Source organism: Arvicola amphibius, chromosome 8 (genome assembly GCF_903992535.2).
Source record: "Arvicola amphibius chromosome 8, mArvAmp1.2, whole genome shotgun sequence".
NCBI lineage: Eukaryota > Metazoa > Chordata > Mammalia > Rodentia > Cricetidae > Arvicola > Arvicola amphibius.
This window is the reverse complement of record NC_052054.1, coordinates 13,168,189-13,194,101: the sequence shown is the minus strand read 5'-3', so window position 1 is coordinate 13,194,101 and position 25,913 is coordinate 13,168,189.

Sequence of the window (25,913 nt, the reverse complement as noted above, 5' to 3'; positions counted from 1 at the left end):
TAAAAAACAACATGTAAACTCTTGCATTGTGTTACTGTTGTTGTGCCAGAATCCATAAACATTTTGGGCTGTATTGTGATTTTCTTGCATGTGATGTATGATTATCTATGACTAATAAAGAAAACCTACTAGTAAAGCAAATATAGTTTGTTTTTCTATTGTCACTTATTACATCTGTTTGAAGTTATTAGTCTCACGAGGACCTGAGTTCTTTCTCCAGCACCCATGTTAAAGCAAATAAATAAATAAATAAATAAATAAATAAATAAATAAATAAATGTCAAATATGGTGGCATGTACTTGCAATCCCAGTTAGGGAAGTAAAGACAGATGGATCCCCACAGATCACTAGCCAGTCCTCCTACCCTAATCCATAAGCTCTAGTTCCTAGTAAGAGATCATGTCTTAAAAAATAAGGTAGATAGCATCTGAGGAATTATAACCAAGTTGACTTCTGGCCTCCATGTGCATTCGTATCTACATATACACATGTACCTGTATACAGGCAAACATGTACACACACACACAAATGATATATTGTATATTCTCCAGATAAATGTTGTAAGCTAAAGGGTTATAATAATCATATACCAATTAATTATCTAAAAATAAAAATAATATTAACTCTGGTACTCAATAAGTAGTAATTCAATAAGAATGAAAGAAAGAGGCTTTTCTCTTTCCAGTTTCTAATTTTAGAATCAAACTAACCCCAAACCTCAGCAAGTTTAGTTTTATTGGCTTAATTGGTCAGCCAAGCCAAACAGCAAAACAGCAACAAAATTTCTCTGTTGCAAGCTACAGAGTTGAAAATATGAATCACTCCAGTTATTGCTAACAAACTTTCCAAAGATAAGCATACTATTGATTGTCTTTAAGTGATGAAATTCTTTTTAAGAAATAAAGGTTTCAACAGGTGAGGTACAGAGCACATTTACTGGTTAGGTATTATTTTGAGTGGGACAATGCCTCACCATTTCATTCATACATTTAATGAGAAATAAAACCTACTTCAGTATCTGGATAGCTTTGTATTTTTTATTTAAAGAGACTGTTAAATGCTCCTGTGTGAATTCTATAGACTACCACCAAATGCAGCTTCCTGACACAGGCAGTCATTACTGTCCAGTCCCTTAATGGTCTTCCATTCGCTCACAGTTAAGGACCAATCTTGTCCCATGACCTCCAATGCTCTTCATATTTATAGAAAATATACAACGATAGGCATATAGGCTGTTCCTCATCTTAGTACCATAAGCAGTTTCCATATGTACACATCCGGTTCACATGATACAACGCTTTCCCTGAGTAGTGTTATGTCCATAGTGTGATAGAGCAGTCAGAGGGGTTGTAGACACTGAAAACAACATGCTAAGACCTGGTGGGAAACAAGGGAAGCTTACTAACAAGGAGAACCCAAGAAGCACATGCCTGGGCTATCGTGGCATTTCACTTGTATTTTAATATTTGCTTGCTTCTCCAGAAAAGCAAAGCAGCCAGCCACTGGCTCTTACCTTGACCTCAGTCCAAAAATGGTGATCCTGCCTCCAGGAAACCTCAGAAGGAGACTGAGACTGAGAACTGTCTCCTCCCATATTATATTTCTCTCTAGTTCTGGGATTAAGGACATGCACAACTACTACCTGGTTTCTCTGGTAAGCTAGGGTGACTACTGGGATTAAAGGTGTCATTAAAGGTGTCATTGCTGCCTGGTCTGTAAGGCTGGTCAGCGTGGTTGTCTTACTTTTCTGATCTTCAGGCAAGCTTTATTTACTAAAATACAAGCGAAAGGCCACTACAATGGGATAACAGTGCTGCTATTCACTAGGTCCATGAAGATTGTATGTGGCCAATGGAACACTTCAAAAACTCCACCAGTTGGGGCAAGCTGGACAAAAAGCACCTCTCCTCCCCATAATGCTCAGTGCTGGACTGTTTACTATAGAGGAAGGGGCTTCATAAGCTAGAACGCCTGAACAGTGCATCATTTGCTCACTTTGTCCTTGTACCACAGCTTCCAAGCCAAGCATAGGTGCAGGAAAGCGTATCGCCTTTGCAGACAAAGCTGATGCCCTGATTCCTGGTATGTGTAAGGAGTAGGTGGACTTTTATCTGCATATTCCAGTCTCGGTCTGTTCTCATAGTTCTTTACTTGACAAGAACCTTAGGGATGGGGAAGTGTATTTCAGAGACATAGCATCGGATGCCCTACTTTCCCCAGAGATCATAGGTGTAAATCTCAGTACAGACCAATTGCGTATGTAATTCCCAATGGTTCTCTAAGTGACTGCACTGCTTTCCCTCTCCTCCTGCAATCTGGGAGAGTCCTGGTGCACTTTATTCAGGTCAGCATTGGAGAGAGCCAGCTTTTTAGCAGTCTTAGCCTTTGGTGTTATGTAATGATAACTTATACAGTAAAGAAGTGATGATAAGTATCTTATCATTCCCTTAAAGACATTTGGATACTTCCTTTTATAATATGCCTGTACAAATTATTCTTTATTCTATCTATTCTTTATTAGGTTATACATTACACTCAATTGGGTTATAGTTCTTTATCTTTTCTGAATACAAATCCTTCACTGGAGATATACACAAATACACACTTGGATATATAACTGTGCACATGTGTAGGTGCAGAATAGGGATACATCACTTAATTCTACTCAGATATCTATTGAAAATGTAGAGTTCTGTTGTTACCCAGAGACTAGGAATGAGCTACCCTTTGAGGCATGAAGCTGAGTTGTTTCATCCAAAGGATCTGGGAAGAGCCTCATGGAATAGAGTCAATACTGTCAACATGGTTTCTAAGGCACCAACATTCAACCCAAGCCTTTGTGTGTGAGTGCTATCCAGATGGAAAGAGCTCAGATCTGTAAGGTATGTATGATAATGGCAGCAGATATAATGTCCCTGAATAACTTACCCTCAGCCACTGGAACTCTCCTGCTCCCTCAAGGAGTCGCTGAGAAAGGTAACACCCTAGGCACTGAAAATGCTGGAGATGAAACACACCCAGCACTGCACCAAGAATGACAAATTGCATTCAGGACAGCAACATGTTAGATGTCAGCCATGATTCAGAAGCTCCCTCCCTATTCTGCTGACCCAGATAGCAGGAGTAATCAGGTCATCCTGCAGAAACATCCCCTTCCAGAAACTGGCCAGCTGAGGAGCTTATTTAAAAATTTATATGCATTTTCAGGGTAGAGTCAAAGAGAAATGCTATTCAAGAAGTGAAAATGAGAAGAATAGCTAACCCAGTTATCAAAAATAGGTGACAGAAATGGCTTATTGAAATGAGAGCTCATGTTGGGAAGAGAACATGAGCTTTTTATTTATCCAACACTTTTAATGGGGTCATAGGACTCCCGGGGGCAGGCTGGTGGTCAACTAAACCCTGGACTTGATAAGACCTTTGGTTCACTGCTTCCTTTATCAATGCATACAATTAACTGGAGATGTCTTTTGAAAAGACAAAATAAGTTAGAATAATAGAATGCATAAGAGAGCCACAGTATCCCTCCTATTAGTAAGGCTGGATACCCATGCCTGTAAATACTGATACACTTAATTTCTGTCTACGTACAGAGCAACGTTAGCTGTTATTACTTTTATCTTCACCCAAGTTACAGAATCCTTAACCAGAACTGAGCAGTCCCAACTGGCCTCTCTCATCTACTTAAGACTGAGGTTCTGAAGTATAGACCTTTCCCAACCCTCCAGAGACCTGGAGTCCTCGAAGAATGAAGTCAGCAGATGGGGACACCACTCAAAACTTCCCCATTGGAGCCTGGCACTTATTGCTGTTTCTTATTGAAAAGAAGTACAAGTTTTCTAAGAGAAAACTCAAAGCAAGTAATCTAACACTTCAATACAAAGGAAAAAAATTAAAAGAACATGATATTAAATGTTCTCTAAAGCCATAATATGAACATACTGGTTGGAGATAGCGTCTAAGGCTGCCTTCTATACTGTATCATAAAGTGTGGGTAGGGCTGTTGATTAGAAAGGATTCCAATACGCTGCTTGTATGGAAGGGTAGAAGAGGGAACCAAGCAAAAAATAAGTAGATGCTCACTCTGCCTGCCAAAGGAAAGCTCCCCTATTACCATTTGAGAATACAAAGTACCTTCACAGCACACTTAATGGCCCACTTAATAACAGTACTAATCCTGTAAGTGTGTGTCAATTGTGAGCCATCTGCAGTCTACCCCTAGGTTCTTTATGGTTATTATTTCATCCAATCTTCACAACTTTGTCAGGTGACACTACTAGAATCCCATTTTACATACAAAGAAGTCAAGGCTGAGATTGGTAGCACTTTTAATAAAATCATTTCCAAAGCATACAAGGTGCTGTGTAACCGTATTTCAGGAGAGATGTGGAAAGAAAAGTGTCTACTCATCCCAGAACTAACAACAGACCAAAGTAAAGATACCACCAAGGTCAAACTTAGTGAAAGAGTGAGTTTTATTGGGGTTTCTTACAAGAACATGCATGGGGGTTTTGAGGGCTGAAATGATTCAACAACAGTTACATCAACAAAGCTCAGGCCAGCATGGGTGACATCTTACAAAAGCTGTAAACATAAAGCACACCACACAGCCTGCAGGCAGTTCAACAGGTTGCAAAGGATATTTTCCAAGTGACTGAGTTGTGCATTGTCTGAGCCTCTTCCAGGCAGCTTGCCTGGTGCTGTAGGAATTCCTATGGCCAGTATCCTTTAAGTTACCCACCCACCTGGGCGTGGCCTCTTATACTATTATGCTGATGTATAATCCAACCTCTTTTTCAGCTGTGGGATTCAGTTGTTGTTCCTTATTCCAGCAGAGGACTGTGATCCGTGAGTCTATTCCTAAATAAATAACCCTCTATTATACTCAATTCTGGGTTAATGTGGGATTTCTTTTAAGCTTCCTTCTTCAGTCTGGTCCCTGCCTCTTCCAAGCCACGAGGCTGATGGGAGAGTGGCTCTCAGCAGTTTTTACAACTTATATAAACTTGGAGAGGGAGAGCCTCCAGTGAATCCGGTCAGTTTGGTGTTTACTTCTTGAGTTCAATGCAAATAGGCTTCCATGCAAAGATGGGATGTTTTATCTCCAGTAAGAACACCCTACACCTTGATGAGCTTCCATCCATGATGTAAGGCTTTGTCTGCGAGGAAACTGCTACACAACAAAGGGTGATATGTCACTGCAATACAACAGCAGTACATAATTGGAGAAATAAATCTAGAGGCCAGCTGGTGGTATAGTACACAACCAAAAGGGTAAGTTTTATATCTTCCTCCATTTCTCTGACTTTGCTTGTTGTCTACTCATGCCTAATACATGGGCAACAAATGATTTTTCTTAATTATTAATTGTTACCTTTATTTTCTCCTGCTTCAGAAAAATAAATAATACATCAGAATTGTCCCTGATATTCTCAAAGTATAAAAAAAATCACAAAATATAAATACCTTTCTGTTTTTCAAATTGAATTATGTAAGAGTTATATACTAAATTCTTTTGATGCTAATTTCATTCATAAACTATAAATATAGTTTGGACACAATAAATTAAACATCAATTTAATTGTAAATATTCTATACTGGTAGCCATACTGGCAAAAACTGAAATTTTAAAATCAAAGATAGTGATCATATTCCAATTTTGCTCCAAGTAATTATAACAGATTCGCATGAAAATGGTCCTTAATATAAAACAAAAAGGTGATAGAGATCTATTCAAGTTCAATATACATATATATAAAATATATATGTGTGTTACATATATGTGTATACATAATAATTATAATCTTTTATGAACATAAGATGTCAACGAATAATAATGGTGAAAGTTAAAATAGAAAAATTCACAAGTGAAATAAGTAAATAAAAGTGGAGTTCATTGGATAAGAATAAGAAGGACAAAGAGGAAGAAGCTCTTACCTGAGTTGGAAACAGGAGGAGTAGAAGATACAGAACTCAAACTGAAACCTAACTCTCTACTGGAGGAGGAGATCCTTATATTCAAAAATGTTCAGTATTTATTCATTTTCATTAGAGATATGATGATAAGCATGAAAAACAAAGTTTAAAAAAAACACATGATCTTCTTCTTTAAGGAGTTCAGAGCCCAACATAAAATCACAAACAAGATCAACAAGGGTTAAAATTCTGAGCTTTATACTCACATTGACCTGGTATGGTGCTTTGAATGATAATGGCCCTTATAGGTTCATTTGTTTAAATGCTTGGTCTCCAGTTGGTAGAACTGTTTAGAAAGGATTAGGAGGAATGACCTTACTAAAGGAAGTATGTCACTGAAGGTGAACTTTGAGTTTTAAAAATATTCATGCTATTTTGAGTTAGTCCTCTCTGCCTTATATTTGTGGGTCAAGATATGATCTCTCAGTTGTTCTTGCTGTCATGCCTTTGCTCAGACATCACAGACTCTAACCCTCGGAAAATGTAAGTCCAATAAATGTTTTCTTTAATAAATTGCTTTGGTCATGGTATTCTGTCACAACAATAGGAAAGTAACTAAGACAGAATTTGGTAACCGGAGTAGGGTATTGTTGTGACAGGCCTGACCCAGTGGTTTGGGGGGGAAATGTGAAAGATCTTGGGACTATGGGCTAGGAACACAGTTGAATACTGAAAGCAGAACTTAAAAGATCATCTTAGCATGATCTTGGAAGATAGTAGTGCTAAGAACTATACAGATTATGGAAGCCTAAATCAAGAGATTGTAGAGGGAAATGATATTGTCAACTGTACTAGAGACTATTCTTGTAATATTTTGGCAAAAATATGGCTGCCTTCTGCCCTTGTCTTAAGAATTTGCCTGAAGCTAAATATAAAAGTAATAGAAGAATTTCTTTGGTGGAAGAGACTTCAAGACAGCCTAAGATTGACTCTATCACATAGTTATTAGTAACCATTCTTATGCAGGTCTCTAATGAAAAAGAACAAGGGGAGAAAAAAGAAATACAAATGTACATTTTTAAGAGATGAAAATCACCAGGGAACTTAATGTTGGAGCCAAAGTTTGTGCTGAAAAGATAAGAGGATCAAGGACCCTGATCTACATAAAAGGATAATGGGAAGGGCACCCTTAGTGAAAGATCATATTATATGGGATGTTCTTCTGTATGCTGTGAATATGTCTTATTATCATTGGTTAACAAAGAAACTGATTTAGCCAATAGCTAGGCAGAATATAGCTAGGTGGGAAATTCAAGCAGAGATAGAGAAAGAAGGTTGGGTTGGAGAGAAAGGCCACAAACTGTCAGGAAAGCAAGATGTGAGGTAACAAGACATAAGCCCATGAGCCTTGTGATAAAATATAAACTAATAGAAATGTGTTAATTTAAGATATAAAAGCTAGCTAGGGATACACCTGAACCATTGGCCAAAGAGTTTGTAATTAATGTAAGTTTCTGTGTGCTTACTTGGGACTGGGCAGCCAGGACACAAAAGTACAGCCTCCAGTTACAACCCTGCCTAGATAATCTTCCAACCTGTGAAAAGCAAAGACCTGATGAACTTTATTCTCTCAAAAAGCAACAACAAATAAAAGCTGCTACAAATGTGATTCAAGGGTGCCAGGGTTCACTCCAAGTTGGTAGTCAAACTTGGCCATGTCCTCCACGTAGTCCAGGCTTTAGTCATGAAGGATTTACATATAAAGGGGCTGTAGAATCTTTCTCTGTGCTTAAGGAAAGCCACTGTGACAAGGAGTGTGGAGACCCTGAAAGGCCATTACAAGAAGCTATAAAAATGAAAACAGAATTGTGTTGGAGAACCCAAGATGCTAGATGTCCCAGAACCATGGGATATCTACCAAGGAGAGCTGCACACAGGAAGTGGAACTAGCCCAAGAGATAGAAGTACATTGCAGTTTTCCAAAGCTGGAAGGATGGGTCCATTTGAGCCCTCTGATACTAGACATGGAACTACAAGATTTAGAGATTTCACTGCCAAGTTTCAGTCTTGCTTTGGTCCAATAGTTACTCACTATACCCCAACTTCTCCATTTAAAAATGATAATGGATAGTCTGTGTCAATGTATGTTGGAAGTGTGTAAGTGCTTTTTGATTTTACAGGTGATTACAACCAAAACAAAAGTTTGTTTTGAGTCTCAGAAGAGATTTTGAACTTTGAACTTTAACATGGTGCTGAGACTGTGAAAGAATGTAGGGAGTTCTGAAGCTGGACTAAATGAATTTTGCATTATAATATGATCACAAGTCTATAGGGCCTAGAAGTAGAATGTAGAGGTTTGAATAAAAATGGGTCCCACAGGCTCATATGTTTGAGCACTTGGTCCCAGTTGGTGGAACTGTTTGGGAAGGATTAGGACATGTGGCCTTGCAGAAAGATATCTCTGTAGGTAGTCTTTAAGGTTTCAAAAGACTCATGCCATTTGTGTTAGTCTTTTCTGCCTCCTATTTGTGGAACAAATAATGAGCTCTCAGATGTTCCTGCTGCCATACCTTTGCTCAGCCATCATAGACTTCAACCCTTTGAAACCATACATGTGTTGTATGGACCAAGACCCCCTGAAAGGCTGCCATGAACACCCCCAGAAATACTTCAGCCAACAAAAATCAGGAAGCAGTTTGTAGAGAATTATGCTCATATTTCCAAATATTGTCTATAAATGTTTGTTTACATTTAAAGTGGGATATTATATAGATGTTTGCATTGGTATAGATCTTGCTATATTGATACAAATTTGAGGTCAGTTTTGTTATATATATATTTCTGCTCTTGATTAAGGTATTGTGTTTGTGCAGCTCATTTAAAAACTGTAATGTATAATTAAGAAATATAGGTTAAAAGATAATCATCAAGCTTATAGTTATGTTAGATTTTCTAGATACAGAGATATATTTCAGATGGATAGGCGTTTTTCAAACCTTTCAAAGACTACAGAATATGGCATTTAAAATTTTTTAATAACTAAGGATTTTTCATGACAATGAGACACATCTGCTCCTGGCAGCACCAATCTACTTCAAGAGGATGGCAGGAAATGAAAAGACTCCTTATGAGTTGGTTAGCCATATGGGCAAAACATTGTTCTTGCCTGTACTGCTTGATGGTATGCTATGTGAACTGGACATGCAGTACCCACGGAAAAATGACTGATGAAGTTGCATAAAGAAGGTGAGATGGTCCTTTAGGGTTCCTGCTACATGCAAGAGTCTGCAAGACATTCTGCAGGACTGACAAACTGCCAATATAAGTGAAGCTAACTGCTTTGAAATTTTCTGCTTTGTGGAAAAGTTTGCTGGATACTATGGCCCTGTAGGTTGAAGATGGATGCCCCAGCAGTACAGCAGAACTTTGAGTGATTTTCCAGGCAGTAAGAAGTCTCTATCAACTCCAGAGTTTTGGAAGTGTTTTATAATGCACTTCCTGTGTACTTAGGTAATAGTATATCCTTCTGGAGTCTCTGATGGAGTTGAAGAATAGATACTTATAGTTATAGTTTTCCTTAGTTATTATAAATATAAAGTAGATATAAAATTGTAACTGTAATTCTTGCTTGATAATGTTTTGCCATATGTAATTTTTCTGTGTTAAAGTTAAAACCTTCCTTTTTATTTAAATGGAAAAGGGGAAGTGCTGTATGCTGTGATTGCCATTGGTTAATAAAGAAACTGTCTTGGCCTGTGATAGGGAAAAAGAATAGAGTTAGGTGGGGAAAACTGACTGCTAGGAGAAGGAAGGCAGAGTGAAGAGAGGCCATGTAGCTCAGCCAGAGACATAGACGCTGGAACTTTACCTGGTAAGCAACAGCCACATGGCAATACACAGATGAATAGAAATGGGTTAGATTAAGATGTAAGAGTTAGCCAATAAGAAGCTAGAGCTAATGGGTTAAGCAGTAATTTAACTAATACAGCTTCTGTGTGGTTATTTTGGGAGTCCAGGTGGCCAGGAAACAAACAAGCGGCCTCCTACTACATAAGTGGAATTAATATTTTCTAAGTTGTATACTAACTGGTTTTACATGTCAACTTGAAACAAGTTAGAGTCATCAGAGGAAGGAGCCTCAGTTGAAGAACTATCTCCATGAGATTCAACTCTAAGGCATTTTCTCATTTAGTGATCAATGGGAGAGGGCCCAGTTCTTGGTGAATGTTGCCATCCTTGGGCAGCTGGTCCTGTGTTCTATAAGAAGGTGGCTGAGCAAGCCTTGAAAAGGAAGCCAGTAAGTAGCTCCCCTTCGTGGTCTCCTGTCTCCAGGATCTTGCCCCTGCTTGAATTTCTGTCCTGACTTCTTTCAATGATGAACAGCAATATGAAAATGTAAGCCAAATAAACCCTTTCCTTCCCAACTTAGTTTTTGGTCATGGTGTATTGTATAGCAATAGAAAAGTAACTAAGACACCTGGAACTCACCCTTATTTTTACCTTCCAGGATATTTTGAACCTTTCAGAGCATATTTCTACCACTGCAAAAACACTAATAATCAGCATGTGGATTGAATCAAGCACTACTATTAAATATTTCAGTCAAAAAGAGCTTACAGAGATTTTGCTAATGATAAGCCTTTGTACAGAAGGGGTTCTCATCCCTGCTACTTATTAAAGCCACCCAATTACTTTAAAATACAAAGTACTATTGCCTAAGCCCTGCTCTAGATAACGATTATCATTTAAGCCTCTGGAGACAGGACCTTATTATCAAGGCTGTTGGATGACCCCCTCATGCCCTTTGGTTTTCATGTAGACGTACTTAGTAACCTTGGAGAGAGGAGGACAATCACACTGGGCCTCACAGAACTAGTGACTCCAGGCGCTTATTGCTGGCTTATGGCCCCAACAGAAAATATCAAATGGATGTCAGACATTTAGCAGACATTGGAGAGGTCCCAAGGAGAGCTGCATTCTTTCCCTTTGGATATTTGAAAATGGTTCCCCTCTATGCTGCATCTCAAACTCTGAATCATCTCCTTAAAATCTCTTTCCTTTTAAACTTTATTATAACCTGGAACACGCTGATATCCAGAAAATCTACAGTCATATCACAGAAGCTGAATAATCAATATCAGTGGCTTACTGAGTGGCACCTTGGTCACACTCCCATCCTCACTCAAGTGACCCTCTGATATGTGGACCCTGAGGGTTCCATATAAAGTTCACAATTATCTTTATGGTAAAAAGGAAATGTTGTGGTTGCTATTTATGCAGCCACAAATCCATGATAGTTCATATATTTTCAGAGAAGCAATCAGAGTACAAGACACTTAAAGGACTCTGGCAAGTGTGAGTAATAGTCACGTCAGTCAACCACTACCAAGCATGCAACCAACTTGCAAGAAATTTCATCAAATTCTTTTTGCTTCTTTATTGTATTTACAAAGAAAGGTAAAGGTATAGGATTCCTCTAAGTTCCCAGTGAGGTGTCATTGACAGAAATTCAAACTTGAATTAATCTAACCCCAAAACAGTTGAGGAAGCAGACTCCAGCAAGCCATGCCCTGATTTAGACATAAAACCAGCTCAAGATGCAAGGCACTTTGGGGCTGTGAGTCAGTTTTCTTCTCCAGGCAATTAGCAATTACCAGCATTTATTCAGTGACTGGGAGTCAGGCAAACAGACAGACGCTGACAGTCTGTCATTATCACACAAAAGAACTACAGCTTTTATCCTCTCCGAGGAAGGAAGACTTTAAGAACTCCTCAACTTTCGGGCTCACACACTTCCCAGACCTATGATTTATTTCATCATCAACCTTAAAAATAATATAAAGTTCAGCCATTTCTATTTGAGGAGCTGCTTGCAGGTGCACCTCCCAAGATTCCCATGGAGCTCAGAGTGTTGGCAGAGACTAGGGAACATAGAGGCACTGAGTCAACTGCCCACAGAGGGCGCCAGGCGACACCACTCCCATGGGCTCACTCCTAGGCGGGTACCTGTTATAGTTTCATTTCTGTTGTTGTGGCATATTAAATAAATAAATCTTTTAAAAAAATACTCTGAGGAAAAGTAACCTAGAAGAGGAAGGGTTGCAGTCCGTCCCTGGGGAAAAGTCAAAGTGGGAACTTTGAACAGTTCATCACACTATATCCACAATCAAGAGAAAAGGAAAACATGATTCATGAAGGCATACTTGCTTGTTAACTGCCCTGCTTGCTCTGTGCTGCTTGATTTCTCCACCAATACAGCTCAGAACCCCTGACTAAGGAAGGGGGCTGCCCACCGTGGATGGAGTCATCACACATTTTTTAGAGAATGTCCCACAGATATGCTCATAGGCCAACCCGACGTCAACAATTCTTCACTGAGGTACTCTTCCCAAATGCTCCTAGTTTGTGTCAATAAAAGCTCACCATGACAGCACCCTTCCTGCAAGCTTCCTTCCTTCGCTATGCAGACTGCATTTTCAAGTGATCAAATCCAATGTGATGATTACTTGCCAGGTGCCAGATATGAACCCGTACCAGATACTCATAGAAATCATCTGCCCATGGACCTGACTCTCTTCAGCCATAGGCTTTCAGTTTGTCCACAAACTGAGGAAGGCAGCCCAAGGCAGTTCCCAGTCTCCTGATTAGGACACAATCAATCTAGTACAGTGTAACCCTAGCCACATCTATCTTCAATGCTGGTGGAAGTAAAGAACTCAATCTGAGACTTAGTTCAGCTTTCTTATTTGACAAAATCATAAAAATTATACCTCACGTGAAATAGAGATTGTGTCCAGAAAGCGTGCTCCCTTGCACATAATGATACATGGGCAACACATACAGGAGTTAGAAGTTAAGAGCTCAGTCTGCTCTTTGTCAGCCGGTAGTAAAATACCCTTACCATTAAGTCTTAGTGTTCTTTCCCCAGATCCTTAGTGTACAAAAGTCCAGCTTTTTCTATACATTCCCACCCGAATTATTGCCTTTTGGTGGGCCTCGGTGAGAGTGGCATTCCAGGCAACCCTGTAATCTGGTGTCTGTCCAGAGCATCACAGAGTTTTCCAAGCCTGCTGATCCCTTGCTACCTTCCCTCAGCCAAGCTCCAGGACCTTGAAGGAAGCCATGTAAACTGTGGCATCTGAAATACTAACCTTCTCTTCTTTGCAGCATGTTCAGGCATTGAAAACACAGGGGAAATGCTAGTGTTCCTCCTTACTTGCTGTTGTTTTGCCCCTGTGATCTGCCTCTCTCAACTTGTAGCCGTCTCTAGGGACTTCCGGTCTTATAACCCACACTCTGTTGCTTCTCTAGCTCTGAACTCGCACCATGCACCAGGTCTTTCTTTCCTAGGTTCTTTGACAGTCTGATATTGGCTTGAATTCCTTGACCATTCTCTACCCAGAGTAGATAAATTGGAGCCAAATTAAAAGCATCTCATCATAAATCAGAAATAAAATCATGCATGGAAAAACACTCATATGCACACGATTGCACGGATACAAAATATGGTCAGTAAAACATGCTTGACATCATTTCAATCAATTCCCATGCAAAGTCAACCTGTTTATGTTTTTCTTGATGAATATTTATTTTTCTTAGTCCAGTATTCTGTACTGCTATATTTTTAATATGTCTCCTCAAAGTTCATGTGTCAGAAACCTCATCCCCCATATCATGTGGCATGTCAGTGATACTCTAAGGTGGAACCACACTGGGGGTCACGTAGGATGAGATGAGGTCATGAGGAGGAGCCCCTCCTGTACTTTCCTGAGTTGGCCTCCTCTCTTTCCATTGTATCATTCTTTTCTCCTTCTTCCTGCATCTCTATCAACATCTCAAAGCCCAACTTAGATCTCTCTTCCATGAAGCCTTCCTTAACTACCCCCTCCAACACACAGTTTTCTTCATCTGTATATATTTCAAATGTTGGTGATTTAGTTTGATAAATGAATTTGCCTTTTCCACAACATGAGAAATGATCAGGAAAGAGTAATAAAAGTGTAGGTAGCCACATAAGAGCATAAATCACACTCCCACATAAGTTATGGGGAAGAAGAATGGGAAGAGTGTGGGGTTCTATGGTTTGACTGTCTTCCCTCCAAAACTCAAGTTTAGGTCTAAGTTATATTGTAGCAGTGCTGGGAAATGGGGCTCCTAGAAGATGATAGAGCTGTGAGGACTCCTGCCTTGTGGGTAGGCTCAGTGTCACAGCAAAAGAGCAAGTCCAGACCTTGTTCTATCGCTAGAACTTCTCCAGATCCAGCATCCTCATCCTGGACTTCTAATGCTCCAGAATAGTGAGGCAATAAATTTCCATTTATTATAAATTGCCCACTCTGTGCTTTTTTTGTTGTAGCAACACAATGGACTAATATAATAAGAATTTCTTTTTAAACAGATAGGTGATTGACAGTTGAGTCTGAGAGAACTTAGCATAATGATCTGTGTGTGTATGTGTTTGTGTGTGTGTGTGTGTGTGTGTGTGTGTGTGTGTGGTTTCCCACTCCTAGAAGAATATCAATAGATCAGGAGTCTCTTGGAAAGGCAAGCTGTTCATTAAGAATAAGCATGTCCTATCAGATGTTTGTATCAGCTAGTTCCACCATAATGCTGCTCAACAAATACGAGGCTCTCAGTAGCCTACAGTTCTATTGGTGCATTTACAGAGGTGCAGGTAGACTGGGATTCTGTGCGCTGGTTGGTTCTGCTTCTTACTGCAGGTCTACCCATCACCTCTGCTACATAGCAAACCTACTTGCACCTGCTAACTAACTAGCCAGAGGAAGAAAGAACATGAGGCATGGTTTCTCTGCCATACATTGAAGTAAGCCATATGGCCAATGCCCATACCAAGGTGCTGAACATATTCCTCTTACAGTGAAGCAATTACACTACAGTAGAGAAAAGAATTAGGGTCTCAGCTTCACTCTACCATACAACCACAGGGCACATAGTCTGAGTGTAAAATCAATACAATGGGATGATAATTAGAAGTTGGGCATTCGTGGTTTTACTCTACTCTGCCACAAGGTGGCTTTGAAAGAAACATTTCTTATACTATCTCTAAACAATCTCTAGATTAAATAAATCTTACATTGGCTTTAAAAATCTCACAAATCGTCTTTAATCCTTATTTATCTGATAAAGCAACCTCGGTCATTTATAAACCAGTCAAAATAGCACTCATAGCAATCACCTGCCTCCCCCTTCTCTCTGAAAGTAGATGCCAACTTATTTTCCCCAACAACACAATGGTCGTTTTGATGAAGTCTTACACACAGCAAAGTTAAATGACTTTTTTAGATCACCTAGCATTAAAATGGAAGAGGAGAATCTGACTCAGGAAGCTGACTCACAGCCTGTGGTCCAGATAATCACACACACACACACACACACACACACACACACCACACACACACACACCTCCTCCCCAGGGCATGTTTTCCCAAACCAAACTCTGCTTAAAACTTTCTCCTCTGTTTTCATAATCAATAAATCCACTTTGCCCTGTTGTATAGACTACCCACAAAGTTCTTGAGTTCTCCCCCTCCATGTATATAATACTCACCAGATTCTAAGGTTTCTGTCTTAGTTAGGGCTTCTCTTGCTGTGATGAAACTCAATGATCAACGAGCAAGTTGTGGAGGTAAGGGTTTCTTTGGCTTACACTTCAGCATTGCTGTTCATCGCTGAAGGAAGTCAGGGCAGGAACTCAGACAGGGCAGGATCCTGGATGCAGGAGCGGCTGCAAAGACCATGGAGTGGTGCTACTTATTGGTTTGCTTTTCATGGCTTCCTTAGCCTACCTTCTTATAGAACCTGGACCACCAGCCCAGGGATGGCACCACCCACCATGGGCTGGGTCCTCTGCCATTGATCACTAATTGAGAAATTGCAATATGGTTGGATCTCAAGGAGGCATTTCCTCAGGTGAGTCCTCTGATGACTCTAGCTTGTGTCAAGTTGTCACACAAACTCACCCAGTACAGCTCCCATGACTTTGAGGTGCTTAAATTCACCCAGCACTGTCCACCCCATTATCTCTGCCACACACCCATCGCTATGTCTATAAGACCATTACCAAGACCTTTAAACTGCTTCCCTGCTTCAAGGCTTGTGATCATTAAATCTGCTGTTCTTCAGCTCAAAAGCTCAGTGGTTCCCACTTTGGCCCTTTAATTCAGACTCTTTCACACGACCTGTGGTGTTTTTCATTGTCTGGTCCCTGATTAAAGCCACAAACCCACTCCTTATCATCTTACAGCACAGACTATTTGCTTCGGCCACAAAAATTACTTGTTATTTTTCTCACATGCCATGTGTTTCCTGCTCTCAAATGTCTTTTTCATATATGTAAGCATGGTATTATCACCTCTAGATACCACTCCAAGATATTAGGCCCTGCCTCATGTTCCCCCAAAGCATCCTATACTTTTTCCAAGCATGACACTTAGCACAATAAATTAGAAGTTTCCTTTCTAGAGAGTTACTCCCCACAATTTTGGATCCTTGAAAGCAGAAAGAGTTGTGCATAATAAAGTTATTTGAGCAAAATAAAGTCTCAGAAAACTCTGTTCCTGGGAAGATGACACAGATATACTGCTTTTCCCTCATTCTCCCACAAAATGCAACTAAAAGCTGAGAACAAACACAATATATAAAATCAATGAACATAAAAGGGTTGTAGTGTTAACAGTAATCTGCTGGTCTCTAGCAAGACTGAAAAGAAGAGAGAAGAATAAAGACACTCATTCCTGAAATCTGTGATTAAACAAGGTTTGCCACTACAGATCCCACAGACATAAAAACATCATAATTACATAAAAAAAAAACAAACTTAAATGTCACAACTTCAGTGAACTGGGAAAACTCCTTAAAGATCATTAAATATCCCATTCAAATGCATGCGCCTATGGAGGCCATCCTCATTAACACCATCACACCTCAGCTTAAGCTCATCCACAGACCAATGGATTCCCAAGCCACCTTCTCTGAGAGACAAGCTTGTCAGACCTGAAATGTGAAGTACTTCTGCCATTTCAGCCCCTGCCCCATTAAACCTCTCTTTAGAAGGTGATTGATCCGTCCCCTGTGGTTATACTGTATGGATGGACACATGCTCACAAGCTTCATGTTCAAAACTGACAAGCCATATGTTGATGGCAGGGTACAATGACATTTGTGTCTCATTTTAGAGCCTCTCAATTTCTTGATTTACATGTTACCAAAACTAACAGTCATGGTGACAAGGGTCATGGGCTGGATCTGGGAATGGTTCATGACAGCTGCATGTGTAAAAGTACCAATAGCTTTGAAATTGTCAAGAAAAAGAAATCCTTCCAAATTATTCCAAATGAAAAATCATTTTAATCTGTAAGTGAAAGTTATTCTGATTTTAATATGCAGTCATCTTTTTTATTATTGAACTGAATTCTGATATCTCAGAAGAAAATGAAGTGGTAGGATCTAATACTACATATTTATTCGTGTTAATATTTGACAAAAAGTCATGACGGTCTCGCATTGTATTGTTTTGCACTTATTCATCAGCTTTCATTCATATTACTTATTGTATATCATTAATATTTGCTTTCTTGTTTTTATATTAAAACTATCACTGACTATAAAAGATCATAAAGTATCACAAATTAGAAAATGTAAAATAGATAATACAAATATCCTAAATAAGTAAGATTTCTTATTTAAATCTTCTCCAAAACAGGTATTATCATACCAGATTTTTTACTATGGAATTCTACCACATAGTTAAGGAATCAAATCAATTCTACACAGTCTTTCCAAGAACCGAGAGAAGAGACCTCAATTTCCTAAAGTAACTCTTATATCAATGACAAAACCAGACAAACATAGACAAAATAAAATCACCAACCAACACCTCTCATGAATGTAGAAGTTAAAATTTTTAACAACATATTAGCCAATTAGATAAGCAATACATAACACAATCATTACACCAAGACCAAAGTAAGTATGATATTCAAAACCAAATTCTAAAAAAAAAAAAATCCATCATATCAGCAGCCAAAGAAAAGTTATGACTATACCTTTTGATACTAAAATTTCATTTTACCAAGTTCAATATCGGCTCATAACTAGAATGTTCAAAATAATAAGAAAAGAAGAAAATTATTCAACTTGATAAGAAATATTCGCCAAATGTCCATCCCTGCCTTTTCACTTACTGCTGAAAAGCTGAGCATTTTATTTCTAGGACTGGGAGCAGCAGAAGTCCACGCTAAACACTCTGACTAAACAGGTGTTGGAAATGATAGCCAAGGCAGCAGGACAAAACAAGTGGCTAGGTCTAAAAGGCATCAGCTTAGATAAGAAAAAAGTTAACTCCCCTATTTGTAAATTAGACAGCTGTGTAGAAAATTTTTATAATTAAAAAAATAGTATCCTATCATTGATAAGAGTCTTTTTTTAAAAAAATCAAAGACTGACTCTAGATAAAATATTCCCCAGATGATTGTATTTCTAGATATTTGCAATGGACATGCAGATACCAAAATTAAATATACAATTCTATTTAGCAGCTCAAAAATATGTTTCAACATTAATATACCAAAAATACATAGACCATATATGCTTAAAATATAAATCATTTATGACAAAAGTCAAAGAGCCCTGAACAACTTGAAAGACATATTTGTTTATAGACCCAATATATTGAAGACGTCAGATCTCCCTAAAATAGTTGTTATGTTGTTCCCGTCAAACTCTCAGCAAGGTCTGCTTTATAAATAAATATAGAAGAGAGTTTTCTAAACTACACATTTAAACACAAGGGAGTGAAATAGCTAAGGCCTTTTGAAAAGGAAGAAAAATGTGAGAGGAAGCAATTGACTTATTTTGACAATTATTTATATAGATAGCTTCAACCATCAAAGATTCTGGTAGTGACAAACAAATAAATAGCACTGTGGATCAAATGACTGGAATAGAAAACCAGAAACAGACTCACCAGCAAGCCGGCCTTGTTTTTGACAAAGGCTCAAAGGAGACTCAGTGAGAAAGGTGAGCATTGTCAACAAACGACATTGGAGTGATTGGCCATTCACGTGCATAAGAACAAGAACCATGAGTCGTAATAGCCAGGAACGTCACACCTTACATGGAACATTGCACGTCCCTTGATAAAATCACCTATTCCAAGACAGTGTTAGGATAGGTGCTCTAGTTTGTTTCTCTGTTACCATTACAAAACATTGACCAGAAGCAGCTTAGGGGTAAGGGAGGATGTTTTTCTTTTTTTCATTTTACTGGTGCTAGTGGATCCTGGAGGGAGCCCAAGACAGGAACTGAAGCAGAGGGCATGGAGAAAGGCTTGCTTCCTCAGACTTGCTCAACTGTTCTCCTCAAATGAAATCCCCTCTTCTCCGGGGTCCTAGTTTGCTTTCTCTGTTGCTGTAATAAGCTCTGACCAAAACCAACTTAGTGGAAGGAAAAGTTCATTTGAGTTGCGCATCCCAGTCCATCACGGCCGGAAGTCGGAAGTCGGGAGAGGAGCTCAAGGCAAGAACCAACCGGGAGGCAGGAGCCGAAGCAGACACTGCTGAGAAACAATGCTTATAGCCTGGCTCCACATGGCTTGCCCAGCCTGCTTGGTCTGTTTTCTCATACCACCTAGGACCACCTTCCCAGGAGTGGCACTACCCATCATGGCCTGGGACCTCCCACATAATCATTAATAAAGAAAATGACTGCACAGACATACCTACAGGTCAAACAGATGGATGCAATCCCTCAATTAAGGCTCCTTCTTCACAGATTACCCTTACTTGTGTCGAGTTAACTATTAAAAGCAGCATTCCTGCAAGCCAGCGACTCTTTGGAGAGGTGTTTGCTTAACTTGAGTGTCTTCAATTCTGACAAAAAGCCTCTGAGTGCTTAATCAAGCATTTTGTACATGATATCTAAAATAAATGTTACAGTGTGCATCTAATTGTTGGGCAGAGACTCTGAAATTCACTCACAGGATCATTCACAGGATAAGCTGGGAAAAGGGAGAGTCTGCACCATGATTTCATTTTCAGGGCTGAAAAACTATGGAACAAGAAGGAATGTGACGTCACCTTCATTGTGCCGTTATTCCCGAGGCACATTCATAAAACATGGGACAGAAAGGATCCCCTGCATGGAAGAGCCATGCAAAGGCATTTAACTGTCCTAGGTCAGGTGTGGGGGTTTGAGGAATGGGCAGAGGATACACAGGACAGCACAGAGGAAGAAAGCAAAACTGACAGGGCGAGATAGACAGAAACCACCTTCAAATGAGATCTCTAGGACGCACTGGAGTTCAGGTAGGGCACTTAGTCTCTGAACTGGTTCAATCCTAAGGCAAAGAAAACACCCTACAGGAATCAATTTCCGGTCACCTACTGCTGGAGGTAGAATGGGCTAGGAGAGATGATGGGTGCCATTTCCAGAAAGGCACCTGTTCCTCAGCCACAGGCAAAGCTCTAGACTAAAGGAAAGGGGGTGTGCTGTTTGTAGGCATCGTTTGCTGGGCATTTGGTCCATCTGCCTGAATAAAGAGACCCATACAGAACACTCACATCCAGTGGAGCTACCTTACGTCCTCTTACCTTCTCATATCGAGTTTGCTGTACAAGTGCAAGCCGTTTGCCCACAATCACAACCTCTGAACAACCACAAGGGGCAAGTGAGGGATGACAGGGCACCCTTGCTGTTTAACTGATCTTAAGGCATTGAAGGCACATCATCTCCCTCTACTTCCACACACGCTGGCTTCCCTTTGGGTCTCAGACCTTCACCCTGGCACAACTAAGCCCCTGGTTATCATTACTTACCAGCCTGGTGACTGTGCTTCTCTTTAACTGGATAAATAGTTATGACAGGGCCTGAGAGCACCAAGAGATTCCCCAGAAAATCTGTCACATTGGCCACTCTTCTGCAAGGAAGCAGCCATGCTCCCTTCTTGCTACCATTAGCATCAATGTCATTCTTAAGGTACCTACTTTTGGTGTCTCCTGTTCTCCTAGTTTGAGGAACCCAACTGCCTAGATAGTAGACTTCACTTTAGATTAATAAAGATTCTTACCGTATCCTGTGGTAGAAGCAGGATCCGTGTGAGTGCATAGGGTCTAAATTTTTGAGGAGAGAAGTCATAAATCCTTAAGTGGATTCTGTGGAGTACTGGCAAACTGAGCTAGTCCCATGTGCACCTTTCAGTTACTTAAACTGCGCAAGTCAGCCTTTGTGAACAGGATAGCCTATAGTGGCCACTTGTTAAACATTCTCTATTTGGGGCTGAAGAGGCAGCTCAGTTGATAGACTGCTTTCTGTGCAAGACCAAGGACTTGAGTTCAATCCCCAGTACCCTGGTGTGACACATGCTTGTAATCCCACAGCTGGGGAGAAAACAGGCAGATCCTCTGAGCTCACTGGCCAGGCAGCCTAGCCAAATCACAGAGTTCTGAGCCAATGAAAGGCACTCTCAAAGAAACAAAGCAGACAGCACCTGAAGACAGCTATCCATGGCTGACCTCTGAGCTCAACAAAATCATTTTTGCACACGCTCCCACAATCACATGAGTGCCCAAACCACTTGAACAGACATTCCCATACACATAAGAAGAAGTAAAAAGCAAATAGCAATTTTAAAAATAAAATAAAATCTGTCTTGAAGGATGGAGCTCCATCAGCGTTAAAGATCATCCAGTGAAAATCCTTCTGCTGGACCTTAAGAGACCTTTGCCGGGCTCTTCCAGGCCAGCAATTCCAGAATAGTACAGAAATGTGCCTGGTTCTCATGGACAGACGTGTGCTCTAGGCCTCACTTTCTTGCCCTGCTCTAGGCTGCTGGTCCAAACTGACATTGCATGGAATTCCGTGCGTGAACCAGAAGTCCTGCAAGCCTTTCAACAGCGGTATTGACTGAGACACTACTCAAAGAAAGGACTTACACAAAGTCAGGATTCTACTTGTCAAGTAAAATCCTGCCTCTTTTTTTTAGATAAGAGGTGCCTTTCTAATCAACTTGGGGCAAATGGCAGATTTTTTTTTCCCAAAAATAAAATACACTACTGGAGCTCAGACATTTTGTAATTGTTCCATGCAGATGAGGTGCAGCAGTTACAGGACTTTTCTGCCCCTGCTGGCATGTACATGCTTGGGGACATATATGGGAGACTCTCTCTCTACTGCTGAGGTCCCTCTGTTCATGAGCATGATGCCCAGGCTCTGAGGTGGTCATCTACTCAAGCTAAGAGACCTTCCTAGGCTGACTCCTTCTGAGCACTTGACTTCTGAGCACTTCTTCTGGAATGCACACTGTCTGGTGTCTTCTTCTGGAATGCAAAGCACTCAGATGGGTTCCTTACGCATGGTACCATGGCCACAGATTCATGCTTAAGTCTCTCCCCTTAGAATGCCAGTGTCCCTTGGCCCACTTCTTTTTCCATAGAGAAAGGATGGTCAGATGTGGTACTCAAGGCTCTATTCCCCCTGGGAGGTTGTCTTCTACCACCGACTTTCAAGTCCATAGAGAAGTCTGTAAGGCAATACTCACCCATCATACAGCAAGCCAGCCATTAGAGAATCGAGCATTAGCATTTTCTTCATCTGCCAAACACTGAGAAATGTTGCAGAATATTTGTTTACCCTTTTTGAAGATGTGTCACTGTGATTGGTTTAAGAAAGAGCTAAATGGCTGATAGCTAGACAGAGAGAATAGGCAGGATTTCCAGAGAGAGGCAGAGAGCCCTGGGAAGGAACAGGGTGGGGATTTGTTTGCCAGCAGACGGAGAGCAAGTCAGATGTTCCATAATGAGGAGAGGCAGCCAAGCCACGTGGCAGAATGTCGACTTATAAACATGGGTTGATTAAGTTATAAGAGCTAGTTAGAAATAAGGCTAAGCTAAATGCCAGGTTTTCATAATTAATAAAAAGACCCCATGCCATTACTTGTACGCTGGCAGTCCTGAAAAGAATGTGTTCCCGAGAAGTGCCCTATGAAGTCATACACATAAACTGAATTAGAGGTGAGTGTGCAGGAGTCGTGAGTCACAGAGATGCCTGGGCCACATGTTCACCCAATTTCCTTGTGCCCTCTTAGATACCTAAGCCAATACTGAATGGGCCATTTTCACTTCACAAGGAATGGCTTCTGGGCCACCTCAAATTACAGTTGAATAGAACTTAGAGCTTCTGGGCTACCTCAGATTACTGTTGAATAGAACTTAAAGCTTCTGGGCTACCTCAGATTACTGTTGAATAGAACTTAAAGCTTGAGGTTTCTGGCTGCAGAGTGACTGGCACCTGTGACTGGACACTGGACCAGGACTAAGTAACAGGCCAGAAATATTTTTTAGTGGTTGCCCTTTCTTTCTGGATGATGTCATCTCACTCGACAACCTTAGCTATGTGTGTTGTGGCTCTCATTTTTAAGCCGGACTTCCAGAGAATCCACACTGTGGCTTCCTATACTGTGTATATCTCCCCTACTGTAACATGAGGGCCGGCTTGTCGGGGTTTCTGTCCTGCCCAGTTCCTGCAGCCATTTAGCCCCAAAGAAAATCACACAGAGGTCTCCATAAGTTATAAACTGATTGGCCCATTAGCTCAGGCTTCGTATTAGCTCTTATAACGTATATTAACCCATTATTCTTATCTATGTTAGCCACATGGCTAGATACATTTTTCAGCAGGGCAGGTCACATCTTGTTTCTTTCGTGATCTGGGCAGGACTGGGGAAAGAGCTTCCTTCTTCCCAGAATACTCCTGTTCTCATTGCCGCACCTCTACTTCCTGCCTCGTTTTCCCACCTATACTTTTTGCCTGGCTATCGGCCAATCAGTGTTTATTTAAAATATAATTGGCAGAATATAGAATTGTCCCACACCACCCTACTAGATGATCTGAGACATCCATGGCTTGCGCCTGCCGCACAGCTCATTCCTGTTCAGAAGTAGAATCTTTTCATACTGTCTAACAAAGTCAGAAAGCTCTCCAGTATGAAATACGCTTCCATGAAAGCTTTGACAGGCTTCACCAAGCATCGTGCTTCATTCTTCCTAGCAGAAATGCAAGGTGCAGTAAAATTTGTCCCTTACTTGGAGTGACAGATCCTAACTTGCCCCATTGCACTGGACTCAAATGTTTCACATAATTAATGGACTCCTGAATTTTCACAGCACTCATTCTCTGAGGTGAGGTGCCTAATCTTAGTCTCTACATTCTCATCCTGATGGCTAGAGTCCCTTGGGTCCCACCATCCCCTATTGTCCTGGCAGTTTCGCAAGACCACAATCCATGACCACCTTGACCCTGGCCACCGTTTCCAACCCGGTTGCCATTACAGCAATTCCGACTTATTGCTTAGATTGTTAAATGTGGCCATCTGACCTCCCCTACTGTTCTGGAGGCCTATCCTCCACACTGCTACTAAACAGTGCATTTGCTTTGTGGCAGCCTCTGGGGACAGTTCCGACCTCCAGCAGTTTCAAAGGGCCTAGCAATTCCCTTGCCATCTCCTTCCAGGAAGGACACCATTGCCCTATGTGGCACCTGCCTCGTGTAAAAACATAATCTGAAAAGTCTTTGATGTAAAGAGCGGGGGTTTCTACCAACCACCAAGGGAGCAGACACTTCCTGCAGAGCCCTATGCTTCTGAAAACCTTGCGCATCCTTACCTCAAGTTGTGGGATCTTGTTCCTTCTCTGGGAAGATTTTTGTCTTCTTTGAAGTTCTGTCATGCTTCCAATAGTCCTGAGCCTGGCTTTCAACTCCTCCTGCCCTCTGTTTCCTTGAAGACTGCAAAACAACCTTACTCTAAGGCTTCACAGTAAACTGTGAATGAACTCAGGCCTGTTTCTCTCTGCAGTGCATCAATGGCACCCAGGGGCACTCAGCTGCTACTCCCCATTCACACCTGTCAAAAGCCAGCCATGCTGACCTTCCTGTCCTTGCTTGCAGACACTGTGAACACCTGATATGGTTACTGAGCAGGGTTTTGCCTTTGCATCTGTATACCTGCGATGGTAAAGCCAGGGGTATTCCCAACCAGGAACACATTCTGATGAAATCAAATTCAGATCCTAGCAAAGGACTTTCAAGCTTGTTAACAGCTTTGAAACCCCAGACTTTCTGGCTGATATTGATGACGTATGGGGTACTCCACCAGATATTTGAAATGGACATTTGTGGGAAGCGCCATGATCTGGAACCTGTGAGCAGGCTATACGGGGAACTCAAGACAAATGAGCAAGATGTATAGACAGGCTGTCCTGGGTGATTCCAAAAGATCCACTGGGACCACACGGCAACTGACAAATGTCAGGCTGAGGCAGATGTGGTTTAAAAGGCACAAGGAAATAGGACAGTGCTGACTTTGAAGACAGGGGAAGCACAAAGCGAGGCAACAGACATGAGTGACTTCTGAAAGTTGTCGGGAATAACTCCTGCCAGCCTCCATAAAACGTGCCACCCTTCCAGTGCCTGATGTTAGCCAGGAATCCCCGTGGTAGTGTCCCAACCTCAGAACTGTAAGGGAACAAACATGTGTGAGCCATTAATGCTGACGCTCTGCTACAGCGGCAATCGGAAACTCAGAGGTTGTTCTAGAAGCATCAGTGTAACTATGCCATTGGCTAATCCTTTTCCTACGCCTTTTGCTAATACCTTTTTTTTTTTTCTTTTCGTGGAGCCGGGGTTTCATGTGATCGAGGCTCTAATCCAACGCAAAGGATAGCAAAGAACTCCTGAGCCTCCCATCATCATGTGTGTCCCCCCTCATGCCCACTTTATGCAGGGGAATCAGACCCAGGCCCTCACACCTGATGAGCAAACACTCTACCTGTGAGTTACATCCCCAGTAGAGGTCCTTTTGAACTAAAAATAACTTTACTGTTTCTGGTTGTGTGGGGCTGGGGAAAAAATGCTTAGAAATACTTAGGATGGAGCTGAGGAAGAATGGAACTCATCTGGAAAAGGAAAGAACTGCAGGAGGGGA